This window comes from Lissotriton vulgaris, chromosome 1_1, assembly GCF_964263255.1.
Source record: "Lissotriton vulgaris chromosome 1_1, aLisVul1.2, whole genome shotgun sequence".
In the NCBI taxonomy this organism is placed as follows: Eukaryota; Metazoa; Chordata; class Amphibia; order Caudata; family Salamandridae; genus Lissotriton; species Lissotriton vulgaris.
This window is the reverse complement of record NC_141685.1, coordinates 968,734,696-968,750,290: the sequence shown is the minus strand read 5'-3', so window position 1 is coordinate 968,750,290 and position 15,595 is coordinate 968,734,696.

The window sequence follows — 15,595 nt, the reverse complement described above, 5'->3', positions numbered from 1 at the left end:
TGTCTTTGATGTTATTTTTCCCTTTTTAAATGGAAAGCGTTCCTCATGGGGCCCTGAGCAGTTCTTAGCCATGTTATTTAATAGGAAGTGGATCACATGGCTAAGAGCATTTGCTGGAAAATGCATGAATATCGCTGATTTTTCTGCTATATTCATGCATTGTGGCCGTTTTTTTCACATTGCTTCATAGGTTGTTTGGGTTCATATTTAGAAGGTATTTTAGTGTCTTTGATGTTATTTTTCCCTTTTTAAATGGAAAGCGTTCCTCATGGGGCCCTGAGCAGTTCTTAGCCATGTTATTTAATTGGAAGTGGATAACATGGCTAAGAGCATTTGCTGGAAAATGCATGAATATCGCTGATTTTTCTGCTATATTCATGCATTGCGGCAGTTTTTTTTCACATTGCTTCATAGGTTGTTTGGGTTCATATTTAGAAGGCATTTTAGTGTCTTTGATGTTATTTTTCCCTTTTTAAATGGAAAGCGTTCCTCATGGTGCCCTGAGCAGTTCTTAGCCATGTTATTTAATAGGAAGTGGATAACATGGCTAAGAGCATTTGTTGGAAAATGCATGAATATCGCTGATTTTTCTGCGTTATTCATGCATTGCAGGCCTTTTTTTATCACATTTGCAAGCATTTCTTAGCCATGTTATCCAATGGGAGGTGGATAACATGGCTAAGAGCATTTGCTTCAAAGGTTGTTTGGGGTTATATACCATTTTTGGGAAATTATTAACATGCCTATCTAACTCCCATAATCAAAATCTAAATTTGCCAACCGCAGGTGGGAGCGTATTTACAATAAATTTGCACCATGAAGAATGTAAAATAGCATACTAGATACTCAAATAACTTATAAATATGATCCAAAACATCTTATGAAGCACTAGTAGTGCATATTTCCAGAAATGTATTGGTTTTCATTTAATGATTTACTTCATTGGTAGGCCTTCACATGTTTTTTTACCTTGGTTTTTTTTCAGTGAAAATCTTATCTGCAACCATGTGTTGGCCTCACCTCAAATAAACAAAACAGGTGATGGACTGAATGTGGATCAATGACACACATTCACCCCAGTCCAAAGATCTGGGCCTAAACAAACCTTTAGATAGGCTACATCTTATCGTCATCCTGAATTAATGATTTAAAATATTAGGGAGTGATTTATGAGTGTTGTATGCCTGTTTTGTACCATTGAGTGTCATTTTTGTGATGCAGTGCTGGTGGAAAATATTTGCTATGTTAAATAATTAGTACAGCATTAAGTTTTAGATGACTGTTATTTATTTACTGTTTGGTAATAGTGGTTAATAACATTTTATATTATATTTTTTCACAGATTCAACTGCAGATTCTTTCATAGTTTGGAAAATGCCTTCCAGAAGTCGAATACGAAAGGCTAGAAAACGTCAAAGACAGCAGGATGATGTTTTATTGCAGCAGTCCTCTTCCCCAAATACTTGTCAAAACACCAAGAAAGGTCCGGGTAAGAGCACGAAATCATTCTTAAGAAATATTTGTAGTAAAAAAAATTTTGCTCAAAAAAATGTGTCTCTTAACAAAAAGAGAAGTAATTTAAATGGAAAGGAGAGACCCATCACAAATGTTACTGGTAGAGGAAGAGATAACTCTGTGCATGATAGTAGAAGGAAACAACAGTTTAGGGACATTCGACAACGAATGTTCCGTAATAGGATATTAGTTAATTTATTGAAAAATATTAAAAAGAAAGGCCAACAGAAAGCGGCATTTTATAGGAAGAAGAAAAATGTAGAGAAAATTATTGATCATGCTTTTGAAATCAAGCGAAAGTTGTTTATTTTGGTAATCAATAGAATTAGGAAACTAAGCAAGGTAATTTCTGATTTCAAAACAAAAAGTAGATGGAAGAGAGTAGTAAATCGTACTAACTTTTGTGAAGTTTTTTCTGGAGAATGGATGCATAGTTCAAGTTCTGAGGCATTTTTTAATGAGGAGACTTATTTTCAGGATAATGATTTGGTGCATGCAGTTGACATCAGTGGTCGAGCTTATGAAGTGAAGGATGGTTGTCCAGTTGAAAAAGAACTACTTGTGACAACAGAGACAGAAGAGGCGCTAAGTGATGAGGTTTTAGGAAGACGTCCTAAGGGTCCTGTGTACATTTGGAAGTGTAGTTCTATTTGCAGTGTGCGACAGGTTTCCATCAATTTGCTATGTGATTTTATACGGACATTTAATAAGAAAAGTTTGAAGCAGAAAATGAAGTTGTTGCAAGATTTAGATCCTTGCAGAGTGAGACAAATGACAGGTTTGCGTGGTCATTCACTGGCTTGTCTTTCCAGGAGAGTATGCCAGAGTGTTTTTCATCATTTCAGGATGCTAGCAGTGCATCATAATAAAGTGAGAAAATTAGTGAGAATGTTGTATTATGCTAAGAGTCCAGCAATTATGCTTAAACAGTTATGTGCTGCTCTTTTGCATGGTTCTGAAATAGATGTGAAGAATCTTTGTGAAGAAATTGAGTTTTGTTACTTTGGTAGTAAAGATGAGAATGTTCAAATTGACCCTGAAGTAGAGGGTAATGTGGAAGATAATGTACAGGTTTCCAGTACAGATAATTTTCAGAAGGAAATTGCCACGTTTCAGATGAAATCAAGTGAGAGGCCTAATTTCACTTGTGTATGTTGTCGACGCACTTATTATAAGAATCAGACTAAGGTAGTGGATTTATATGCAAAAAGTGAAAGGGAAAATAATAGTGAATGGAAGGATTTAGCCACATACTTGATGGTAGAAAATTATTTTGATTTGGGATCGGATCAACGTGTGTGTACTTATTGTTGTAATAAATTAAACCAAAACCAGATGCCTGCTAGGGCAGTTCATAATAATCTGGAATTGGTTGAGATTCCTTCTGAATTGAAGGATTTAAATACTTATGAATCTATTTTGATTCAAAGTATCCATCCCTTTCAGGCTATTGTAAGAATGGAGCCAAAGACAGGGAAATTGCCTCCAGCAGATTTACAGAGAGGATTAAAGGGAAGAGTTGTTTATTTGCCTCTAGATTTGAACAAAAACATTAACACAATTGGAATAGAAAAAGTGGAAGAGGAACCTCTGGTTATCTTGGTTAATGGGGTTCCGACAAAGAATAAGAAAATATGGCAAGATTTAGTGGATGTTAGGAAAGTCAAAAAGGCAACAGTGTATTTGAAGAAAAATAATAAGTACTATAAGAATGTATATGTTGCAGAAGAGGAAGTAAGTGATGAAGAGGATAGCGATTTGTGTGCTGGCCAAATTGAGAAAGTAGAGGCCTCTAAAAGTGAAGAAATATATGAACATTATAGTGTTCATCCTTTGCATTCCAAGGAAGTGATGGGGAATGCTATTGAGTTGTTTCAAATGAAACAAGCCAAAGGGAGTCCCATTAGTGTTTGGGAGGAAAGTTTGGAAGCTCGGTGTTTCCCACAGCTATTTCCCACAGGTCAAGGAGGAAGATATGATGAGCGACCTCGTGAAATTCCTGCGTCTGAATACCGGACTTTACGATTGTATGCAGAAGATCCTAGGTTTCGGCAATGCATTCCCTATTTGTTTCATCTCCTGTTTGAAAGCGATCTGTCTGGACTGTCATATGCAGTGAACCACATCTTAAAAAGTGGTATACAGATGCGAAACATCTCGGCAAGTGACTTTATGCATAAAGTCAATGTCCAAGACAGTATTTTGGATTCTCACTTAATTAATCTCATGGCGTGTCAGCGTGGTACTAATGAGTACTGGTACCGTCGTCATGGTGACTTAAAATGTATGCTGAGGAACTTAGGAACTCCGACATGGTTCCTCACTCTGAGCTGTGCCGAGTATGGCTGGGATGACTTACTTGAATTTCTACGAGAGGCAAATGGAAATATTGAAAACATTGAATTCAAGACACCTGGAGAACTGTGTTCTTTGGATCCTGTGAATGTATGCAGGTACTTCAATCATAGATTTGAAGCTATGATGTCTTTCATCACAAATAAAAAGAATCCACCTCTTGGAGAGGTGTTGGATTTCTTCTGGAGAAAGGAGTACCAAGCAAGAGGTGCCCCTCATATACATATGTTGCTGTGGATCAAGGATGCACCTAAATTTGGAACAGATCCGGATGACTTAGTGATGAATTTCATCGAACAGTATTCTACGTGTGCTGTTCCAAACGCAACGGAGAAGAAAAGTCTAAGAGAACAAGTTCTACGTTTCCAAAGCCATCGTTGTGGAAAGTACTGTCGTCGTAAATTCAGAAACAAGGACAAGTTCTACACCAAATGTCGTTTCAACTTTCCACGACCGGTGATTTCTAAAGGAAGAGTGAACAGTTTGATGTCTTCGCTGCGACATAATGTGACGAGGAAATCACCCAAGAATACATACAATTTGAAAAGGAACGAAGAGTCCAAGTACATCAATGACTACAACCCAGTGATTTTGTCCATGTGGAATGCCAACATGGATATACAGTTTGTGGCTGACAACTGTATGGCTGTGGCTCGGTATGTGACATCTTACATCACCAAAAAAGAAAAGACCGAACTGAAGGATATGTGGGAGGACATTTCCCATGAAAAGAGCCTCAGCAAGAAGTTGTACAGTTTCAGTCTGAAGATGTTGTCGCATCGAGAAATCGGAGCTTACGAATGTTCTGATCGATTGTCTTCAGCAAGTCTCTATGCCAAATCCAGGAGTCTCGTTTGGGCGAGTCTTGGTCTTGCTGCAACGCGAAATCGAGTTCTTAAACCTGTTCGGGAAATTGAGTATTTGGCAGAAAAGGAACCAAACAGTACCGACATTTTGAAGACCAACATGTTGGATACATATTATCCAAATCGAAGCAGTCACCTTGAGAATATTTGTCTATATGAGGTTCTCCAAAATTATATATTCAAGAGGAACATCAAAGAAGATATTGAGAAAGGAGTGTATGCTGTAATTGGAAGTGAGGGATGCCTGGTCAAGCAAAGAAAATGCCAATTAGTAAACCATCGAAAATTAAGTGGCGAATCTCCAGAAAAAAAGGAGTTTTTCTATTTAGCACTTTTGCAACTTTTCAAGCCTTGGCGTGCAGAAGAGGAACTGCTTGGAGATTTCCTCTGTTACGAAGACTCTTTCAATGCAGCCAAGGAGTCCATAGAATGTCCTGCTTTTTCTAAATATCAAGAAATGCTAACTTTGGAAATTGAGCAGGAAGCAACGATTGCAGCCGAGATTGCCAGAGACAGTTCTCAGGACAGTCAGAGTTCTGTTTCATTGAGTCAAGATCCACTTGGAGGACCTATTATCGAAAATGAAGCTGCCACTGCTATGAATGAAGTAGAAAGAGCCATGGCACATGCTCAGGAGGATTCAGTTAACTTACAAGACTTGGAAAAACAACTCAACGTTGAGCAGAGGAAAATATATGATGAAGTTACCAAGGAAATTGAGCACGGATTAAGTCATGAGAAGAAAGAGTGCTCGTGTACGTCGTTGAAGCCTGTCCGACTGTACGTGAGTGGAGAAGCGGGAACTGGAAAAAGTTTCCTCATTAAAGCAATCTCTTGTTATTTGCAGGAAAGGACTGAGTCATCGCTGTCTTGTGTTGTCACCGCTCCTACTGGACTGGCAGCACATAATATTAAAGGTATTACTTTGCATCGTCTATTGATGCTGCCGGTGGAGCATGACAACAAATTACAATACAACAAGTTATCTGGAGATGCTTGCTGTGAAGTTTCAAGAGTTTTGAGGAAAATGAAACTACTTATCATTGACGAAGTAAGCATGGTTTCCAATGTCATGCTTGCCTTTGTGCATTTGAGAATGCAAGAAGTACTTAAAACTGAATATGATGTCTTATTTGGTGGGAAACACATTATTGTTTTCGGAGATCTTCTACAGCTGACACCAGTAAAAGGTCAACCTGTGTTCAAAATACTCACGCATGAAGATACCAGGAAGTGCCTAGGGAGCATTGGCAACGTCAATATATGGTTAAACTTCAATTATGCAGAACTGCATCAAAATATGCGTCAGGCAAAGGATGAAGATTACAAGAATATTCTACAAGATATTAGAATTGGAAAAGTGACCGAGCATGGGAAAGAAGCTTTAAATGCACGGTTACTGTCAAATTTGTATCCCAAACAAGATATTGTGCCTGAGAATATTTTTCAGAAAATTACTGAGAAGAAATCCGGGATATGTCTCATGCCAACTCTTGCAGAATGTGCCATCTTCAACAACAAAATGTTGAATTTAGAAAAGCAAGAGATTGTGAAACTTGAAGCTATCGACAAATTAGAGCATATGGGATCAACAATTATTTTGTCAGACAATTTGAAATCAAAATTGGATTCATTAGAGAAGACTATATCTAAAACAGCGGGTTTTGAAAAGACTTTGAATGTGTGTTTAAATTGCCGAATTATTTTGAGAAGGAATTTACATGTAGAAAGAGGTCTGGTAAATGGATCAATGGGTAATGTTGTTGATTTTGAGAAATACAGAAATAGAGATGGAATAGAATTTTTAAAAATTAAATTTGATGGCATTGAGGAAGTACAGCAAATTGGTCGTTGTTCTGCTAGGTTTTTGCTTGTTAAAGATTTATATGTTCGCCGTAAACAGTTTCCTGTTTGCTTGGCATATGCGGTGACAATCCATAAATCGCAAGGTTTAAGTGTAGACTGTGCATTGGTGAATATTGGCAGTTCTGTGTTCAAGGAGGGTATGGCATATGTGGCATTGTCACGAGTTAGAACTTTATCGGGATTGTACTTGATTGACTGTGATGTCACAAACATTTGTGCGGATCTAGATTGTGTTAAGGAATACAATAGGTTAAGAAGAGAGTATGCGCCACATTTGCCTCAATATCCTTTGTTTGAGAAACGTGTGGTAGGCCGCAAACGTAGAAATAGCAGTAATAGTAGGGAGGTTGTTGCAAAAAGACTAAAAGTCAATGAACCGAAAATTGTTAGCAGAAAGAAAGTGGATTCTGTTGAAGATGTTGTCGGTTTTCAATTTGAAAACAGTTCTGGTGTCAACTGCTATGCAAATGTAGTGGTTAATGTTCTCTTTTCACTAGAGAGTTTAAAAGAACAGATTCTGTTGAATTCTGAACAAATTTTATGCTGTTTGTTGAATTCTGTTTTCGAGAAATGTAGCAGTGATCGAACAAAAGTAGAAAGTGTGTCTGAAGTTCGTTATCTGTTAGATGAATGTTCAGGTCAAACAGACTTCTCTGAAAATAATCAGCAAGATTGTCAGGAGTTTTTAATGTATATGCTTGATATATTGCAAGTTGAGGGTGTAGATGTAGATCACCTGTTTGGGCTTTCTTATCAATGGCAGCATGACTGCGAGAACTGTATGGTATCAAGTACTACTAGTGTAGACTCAGAAAGATTTATATATTTAACTTTGCCAGACAGTAAATCAGTCTCCTTTAATAAGCTAGTAAATGCAGCGGATCACAACATGGAGTGTAGCCAATGTAAATGTGATATGATGTCAACATTATTTATACGTAGATATGGCCAGTATGTCATTTTAAATGATGCAACGATGTAGGCCTGATGGAACAAAATTGTCAACTTTAATAAAAAATTTTGTGGCTTCTCAGCTGTCAATATCAGGGAGGACTTTTGTTACTGTAGCAATTATCTATCACGATGGTCCATCAACAACATCAGACATTATACAGCTTACTTAAAGTCTGGAAACGGCTGGTCATTCTGTAATGATTCTGTTGTAACGTTCAAAAAAAAATTGCCGTTTGACCTTAAAAATTCTTACCTGGTGTTTTTAAAACCAAAATTTTAAGTAGAGGGAATGTAAGTCTGCAATGCTGTCTCGATTAAAAATTCAACTATATAAACCTAATGCAAGTAAGTCTGCTTCATAGTAAGCAGTATCAGTGTCATAGGAAAAGGAGAACATGACTGACAAAGAAGAGTAAGATATTAGTAGTCCAGGATTGTGAAAATAATCTCAAATATTTTATTTTTGAAAGTTGCGAAAATAGAAAATGTCGGGATTTGATTGGAAGAATTACAAGATTTGCGAATCGCGGCAACATGATTTGGCCTAGTGGAAACATGTGATATAATGAGAGAAGTTTTTTTTCTATGTAACATATTTCACGTATCGATGGAGGTTTTCTTTCAGAAAGTGGCGGGCTGAAAATATTTAAAGCACAACAGAGTGGATGCTGTTTATAGGAGATCCTTCGACGTCATTGAAAGTAAGTTAATTTTAAGAAGTTTTGAAATCAGATTTCTTAGGTTGTATGGGTTTTTTAAACACAGTCATTTTGATTGTGTTTTTTTTTCCCCGCTGTTACATGATGAATACCTTCAAGTCACTGATTTAAGTGAAATTTGATACATTCTGAGAACAGCAAAAATAAACCATTTAACATGTATAATTAATGTTATGCTTTTTGTCCTTATGATATACATTTAGAAATGTGTGGTACATATGGGTAAGGTGAGTTCTGTAAATATCAATTTTAATGCTTAGAGTGCTGTACTTCTGGGTAGTGTTTTTTTTTTATAAAAAAAAGAGGCCTCACCTCAAAGAAAGCTCTTGAAAGCACACATCTTATTTGCATCCTAAAACAATCATTTACAATGTTAGACACAATTTTATTATGACTTTACATCTTTTTTGCGCTGCTATTGCATCACTATTGTGAGACATTAGCAGTGCAAGAAAAACATCATGTTTCAAAATAGGCCTCAGTTCAGCAATATCAAGATACAGTTTCTTTCGAATATATATCTTTAGGATTGTGTAGGGAACGTAGAGAAGCAGAGACTTCTGTAAATGTCAAAGTTGTTGAAAAACTGTTTGTTTTTGAACCTTTTCCCTTGTCTTTTCTAATTTTTAAATACATGTTTTAATATTTTTTGAAATGTTTGTTCTTTGTTTTACAGATTGAAAGTATGAAAAAATATTTAAAAAAGGTAACAAGAATTATAAGGTAAATGTTTTCCACTCTTTTTACCCGCAATGCACTGCTGATGATGTCATTGACAGTATCTCTCATTTACTCTCTCTAGCTGTCTTTCTTTTTACATTATTCTCTGTTTACTTCCCTTATACTAACTCTTCTTTTTTTTTAAAAAAATATTTTTTTTAGTTCGCTTAAAGTTCGCGAACCGGTCAGCGAACTTGAAGCGAACCAAAAGAAATAGAGCTTGCCAGAGTGATAAACATTCTAGCAATTTTGTTTGAAAGGGGAGGTAGTTCTGAAAAGAACTGTTTTTTTTTGTTTTTGTTGTTTTATGTTTTTTTTGTAATTTTTTGAACATTTTTTGATTTTTTTGTATTTTTAGAACTGTTTTATGTTTTTTTTGTGTTTTTTAAGGAGGGGAGACAACAAAAAACAGGCTTTCAAAACGGCTCAACTGGAGCAAAAAAAAAGAAAATTACTTTTTGGGTGCATTAGGGCACTTATGATTTTCATATGCAATGTTCATGAGGTTGACACTCATGTTGCCATATGACAGCATAGCACCACAGTAAATACAAGACACCTTCATGTGCTGGAAGTTACGTTGGATGTTTGGCACAGTCTCTTGTGCCTCTCTTCCCGTCAAAGACAATGTGGATGTAGATCTTGCCACAGGAGTTGCCGTCGGATTGTCTACAAGATCCCTTAACTCAGCCCGGCTGTAGTTCAAGGGATGCCACCTGCTCATGTGACGGTGCATTGTATAGTTCCCCATACTGTACTTCTTTTCTGTGCCTCTCGACAATCTGTGGTCACAGATGAGGCAGGTGGCATATTTTGCATTCACTTTCTTGGTTCCAGGAGGGATGGTGAAAAACTGCCAGATGAAACTGGTTTTTCGTTTAGAAACCCGGGGCAACTCATCAACAAATTGTTGTCCCTCTCTCTCCTCTTCTTCTTCTTCCTCATCTTCCTCCTCTCTGTTAGTCATAATTTGACTGGGTGGTCCTCTCTTCTTATGGGGAGGTGGAGGTGGTGGTGGGGGTGCACCAGCTGCAGCAACAATGGAAGCCATTGTGGATCTTCAGATAAATGGTCTTTCTCTCACCAAGATGAAAGTCAGAGTGAGGAAATAAGGAGGGGTTTACTTGATTTGGGGAAAACAAAAGTTCTGAGCCAATGAAAAGTGTTATTTTTAGGTCACATGACCTAGTCATACATCATTTGGAAACCAAAAGTGAAATGAACCAATGAGAAGTTTGATAAACAAGTCACATGACCTGTTCCGCTTACGTTACGCGGCGCGCGCCGCGTCCCAGATCGCTTCCGGTTCGCGGTCCGGAGCACTTCCGGGAGCGCTAACGCGGCGCGTCATTAGACGCATTACGCGATAACGTGATACGTCGCGCTTCCGCGGCGCGTCACTGTTCCGCTAACGTAACGTTGACCGGTTCGCGGACTAGATCGCGGCATCAAGATGAGCTAACGGAAAGCTTCCCGGTTCGCGAACTAGAAGCGAAGAAAAAAAATATTAAAAAAAAAATTATCAATAAACATCTAAATATATTTTGGGATTTAAAGAATAATACATTTTACAGCTACAGATGTTAGCTTTTAAAAAACCAATGAAATTCACTGAAAAAACCATAGGTTATAGACCATATATAGTTAGAAATTTGCATTTAAAAAACCATTGAAATTCAATGAAAAAACCATAGGTTATAGACCATATATAGTTAGGAATTCGCATTTACAAAACCTTATTTTACTCGCATAAAACCATTGAAATTCCATATATAGTTAGTTGCGCTAACTATATATCGCGCACCCGCAATCCACTGCTGATGATGTCACATATTACATCATTCATGACATGGTCAGTGACATCACTGATGACATCACTGATGACATCTCAAATGACATCACTGATGACAACATCCAGTGACTGTATGTTTCTGTGAAGTTAAAATATGTCTTACATATTGAAGAATGAGTGGATGTATAAGTGTCTGGATGAAGGATTTAGTAGGTGCATGACTGACTGTATGAGTGAGTGATTAAATGTGTCTCACTGAGTGCATGGGTTAGTGACTAAACTGTCTTAATTTGTGCATCATTATGTCTGTTGTTCTGTAAACTGTTGCATGTGTTGATAAGTAGCTATATGAGTAACTATATGGGTTATTGATTGGTTACCTTAGTATTTGTATGGGAGACTGAGTGTGTGTGTGGGTGGCTGGGAGGTGTATGACTCTGTGCATAGATGTGTGAGCAGTTGATTCACTAGAGGTATGGTTTCAAAAGTGCATGTGGTAACAGCTGTATGGGCGGTTGACTGTGTGCATGAGTGTATTGGTGAGTGAATGGATATCTCAGTGCTACATGTCAAAGTAAGTACATATGTAAAACACAGTACATGTGAGAGTTGACATATATAAATAACTGTGCATAAGAGCCAGTGAATGTGTGAGTGGCTGTATGGATCATTGTGAACTTGTATCAGGGATTGTATAAGAGAGTAAATATGTGTTAGTATATGTTTGAATAAGTAAAGTTTGTATAACTGTATAGTTGAGGAAATGGAGGTGTGATTGATTCTTTGCATGACTGACTAGGTGTGTGAGTAACTCCATGGATGAGTGACAGTCTGTGAGTGTCTGTTTACACTGATTGTATCTAAGGTTATATTAGAGTCTGAAGAGGTTCATCGTATTATCACATGAATGATATCATCAGTGATGTGATCAGTAATGTCAAATGAGATGTCATCAGTGATGTCATCAGTGATGTCATTTGAGATGTCATCAGTGATGTCATTTGAGATGTCATCAGTGATGTCATCAGTGATGTCACTGACCATGTCATGAATGATGTAATATGTGACATCATCAGCAGTGGATTGCGGGTGCGCGATATATAGTTAGCGCAACTAACTATATATGGAATTTCAATGGTTTTATGCGAGTAAAATAAGGTTTTGTAAATGCGAATTCCTAACTATATATGGTCTATAACCTATGGTTTTTTCATTGATATATATATATATATATATATATATATATTACCTACTGGCGCTCGCCAGTAGGTATATATAGTCAGGATTTTTTCTCTATGGGATTTTTGAAAATTCTATGTCTAATAACTTTGGCGTTTGTGGACGGAATTGGGGGGTTCGTCAAGAGGGGGCCGAGAAAAAAGGGGGGTCCCAAAACGCGTTTTTCCCATGTTAATTTCCATAGGGCGGTTGGCCTCACTTTTAGCCCGAACGGCTGAATGGATTTGCACGAAACTTGGCAAAATTGTAGGGACTGTTAGCCCGATGTGCCTTTGCTAGGTCTCAATATATGTGCTCCAGTGGATTTTGAGAAATTAACGTTCAAAAAAAGATATATCTGTAACAGCGCTCCGGGCAGCGCTCCAGTTCGCGTACTTGACGCGTAACGGAACTTCGCGAAGCGAAGCTGATTGGCTCTCCGGTGTCTGTCAACATTCTAAACAGTCCGGAGCGGCCGCCATCTTGTCTCTCGGTAGGATCGAGAGACAAGAGGAGGCCAAAACAAAGGGGTAAATGACCATAAGGGGGCATATTAGATCCTCCCTGACCCCCTAGGTTTGATGTGGAGGTTTTAAAAGGGCCCCGCGGGGTAAAAAAAAAGAATTTTTTTTTTTTCCGTGGGAAGCTTCCGGTTTGCGAACCGGGAAGCGGCCTGGGGAGCGTACTATGAGGACAAAAGAATGATAGACTTTTCAAATATTGTATGTTAATTGATTGTTTGTTTTGTTGATTTTTTTTTATTTACTATCTAACACAAAAAAGTTGCACAGTATATTTTAAGTCTCATTTTATATTATATCTTTTGGGTACTTTTTCAGCATTTTCAAATAAAAAAGAATAATGTCTCAAACAATTTTAACTTATAAAATTTAAATTTATTGTTCTGATTTTTCAAAATCTAAAAGAATTTGTAACATTAATTCATCTGGTATGTCGTCATTTTCATTCCATGATTCACATTCTTCAACACATTTAATTAATTCTTCGTCTACAGTAAGTTAACGACAATTATAAGGTAAATGTTTTGTACTCTTTTCGTTACATTTCTATCACATTCACCTACTATTAGTTCCACAGCTTCTATAGGGCTTCTGACTATAGGGCTTTAAACAAAGTTTAACTAACTGTGGCGATTTGGTGCTGTGCCCGTGGCTTTTAGGTCAATGCGCAAGCGCATTGACCTAAAATGCGCGTGCACATCACCAAATCGCCGTCTGTTCCCTCAACCGCACTCCTCCCACACCTTTGAAGTGAAGCTTAGCTTCACTTCAAAGGCCCCGGCTGCTTGACACCCTCATGCCACTCTCCCCACTCCGCCCCCTCCCCTGCCCGCCGTGTGCATTTCTCCTCCCCCCCTCCCCACAGCAACACCACTCACACACGCAACGCCACTGACACACGCAATGCCACTCACACACGCAACACCACTCATACACTTAATGCCACTCACACACGCAATGCCACTCACACACACAACGCCACTCACACATGCAACGCCACTCACACACGTAACTCATCCACGCAACGCCACTCATCCACGCAACGCCACTCATCCACGCAACGCCACTCATCCACGCAACGCCACTCATCCACGCAACGCCACTCATCCATTTGCAAAACCAAAAGGTCAAACTCTTCTATTGCGAGACCTATTGCATTTTCAATGCTTGATTCTTTCACTTCCTTATCTATTTTGTTTTTCACAATTATATCCTCTTCCATCTTTTCTTCGGTAAATAAATCTATTAAACAGCATCTCTGGTTTAGTCCCTATAGCTGTCTTTCTTTTAACATTACTCTCTGTTTACTTCCCTTGTACTTACTCTTCTTTTTTTTTAAAAAAAATTTTTGGGTTAGCTCCCGGTTCGCGTACCGGCGAGTGAACCGGAAAGCGAACCAAAAGAAATAGAGCTTGCCAGAGTGCTAAACATTCTAGCAATTTTTTTATAAAGGGGAGGTAGTTCTGAAAATAACTTTTTTTTATGTTTTTGTTGTTTTATATATTTTTTTAATTTTCTGAACATTTTTAGTTTTTTTGTATTTTTTGAACAATTTTATGTTTTTTTGTTTTTTTGGAGGGGAAAGAACAAAAAACAGGTATTGGAAAGGGCTCAACAGGAGCAATTTTTTATTTATTTTTTGGGGCGTTTAGAGCACTTGTGATTTTCAAATGCTCTGTTTACTAAGTTAATGCTCATATTGGCACATGAAAGTAAGGTACCGCAATATATACAGACAATCTTTATGTGGACAAAGTTTTCCTGTATGTTTGGCACTGTTTCCCGTGCCTCTGGCCCCGACAGAGATATCTGTGTTGATGTCCTGGCCACAGGAGTTGGTGGGTTATCCTGCAGGTCACGCATCTCTGCCCGGCTGTAATTTAGAGGATGCCACCTCTGCATGTGACGGTGCATAGTATAGTTGCCGTAACTATACTTCTTATTTGTGCCTCTAGATAAGTCCTCTTTGCATATTAGGCACATCACATAACGAGCATTAACTTTTTTCTGTCCTTCAGGAAATGAAAAAAACTGCCAAATGAAACTATTTTTATGATGAGATACCCGGGGCTCCTCTTGTAAAAACTGTGGTGCCTGTTCTTCCTCTTCCTCTTCTTGATCCTCTTCCTCCTCTGTGTTGGCAAGGAGGTGGAGGTGGTCCTCTCTTCCTATGAGAAGGTGGTGGTGGTGGTGGGGGTCCACCAGCTGAAGCTACTAGTGAAGCCATTTTCCACTGAGCAAAATAGGTCTTCCTTTCACAAAGTTGAAAGTCAGAGTGAAAAAAAAGGTGGGGGCTTTCATCATTTGGGAAAAAAATAGTTCTAAACCAATGAAAAGTGTTATTTTTAGGTCACCTGACCTAGCCTTACATCATTAGGAAACCAAAAGTGAAATGAACCAAAGAAAAGTTTTATTAACAAGTCACATGACCTGTTACACTTATGTTACGCGCTGTGCGCCGCGCCCCGGATCGCTTCCGGGAAGCTGCGTTTCGCGCCTCAGTTCGCGGTCCGGAGCACTTCCGGGTGCGCTAACGCGGCGCGTCATAAGACGCATTACGCGACAACGTGATATGTTGCGCTTCCGCGACGGTCACGATGTTGATTTCTAACGCGGCAGTTGCGCAAACGGAACGTTTACCGGTTTGCGGACCGGGTCGCGGCATCAAATTCAGCTAACGGAAAGCTTCCCGGTTCGCGAACCGGGGGCGAACAAAAAAAACATTAAAAAAAAATTATTAATAAACATATAAAATATATTTTTGGATTTAAAGAAAAATACATTTTACAGCTACAGATATTAGCTTTTAAAAAACCAATGAAATTCACTGAAAAAAACCATAGGTTATAGACCATATATAGTTAGGAATTAGCATTTACAAAACCTTGAAAATTCACTGAAAAAACCATAGGTTATAGACCATATATAGTTAGGAATTAGCATTTACAAAACCTTATTTTACTCACACAAAACCATTGAAATTTCATATATAGTTAGTTGCACTAACTATATATCGCGCATCCGCAATCCACTGCTGATCATGTCACATATTACATCATTCATGACATG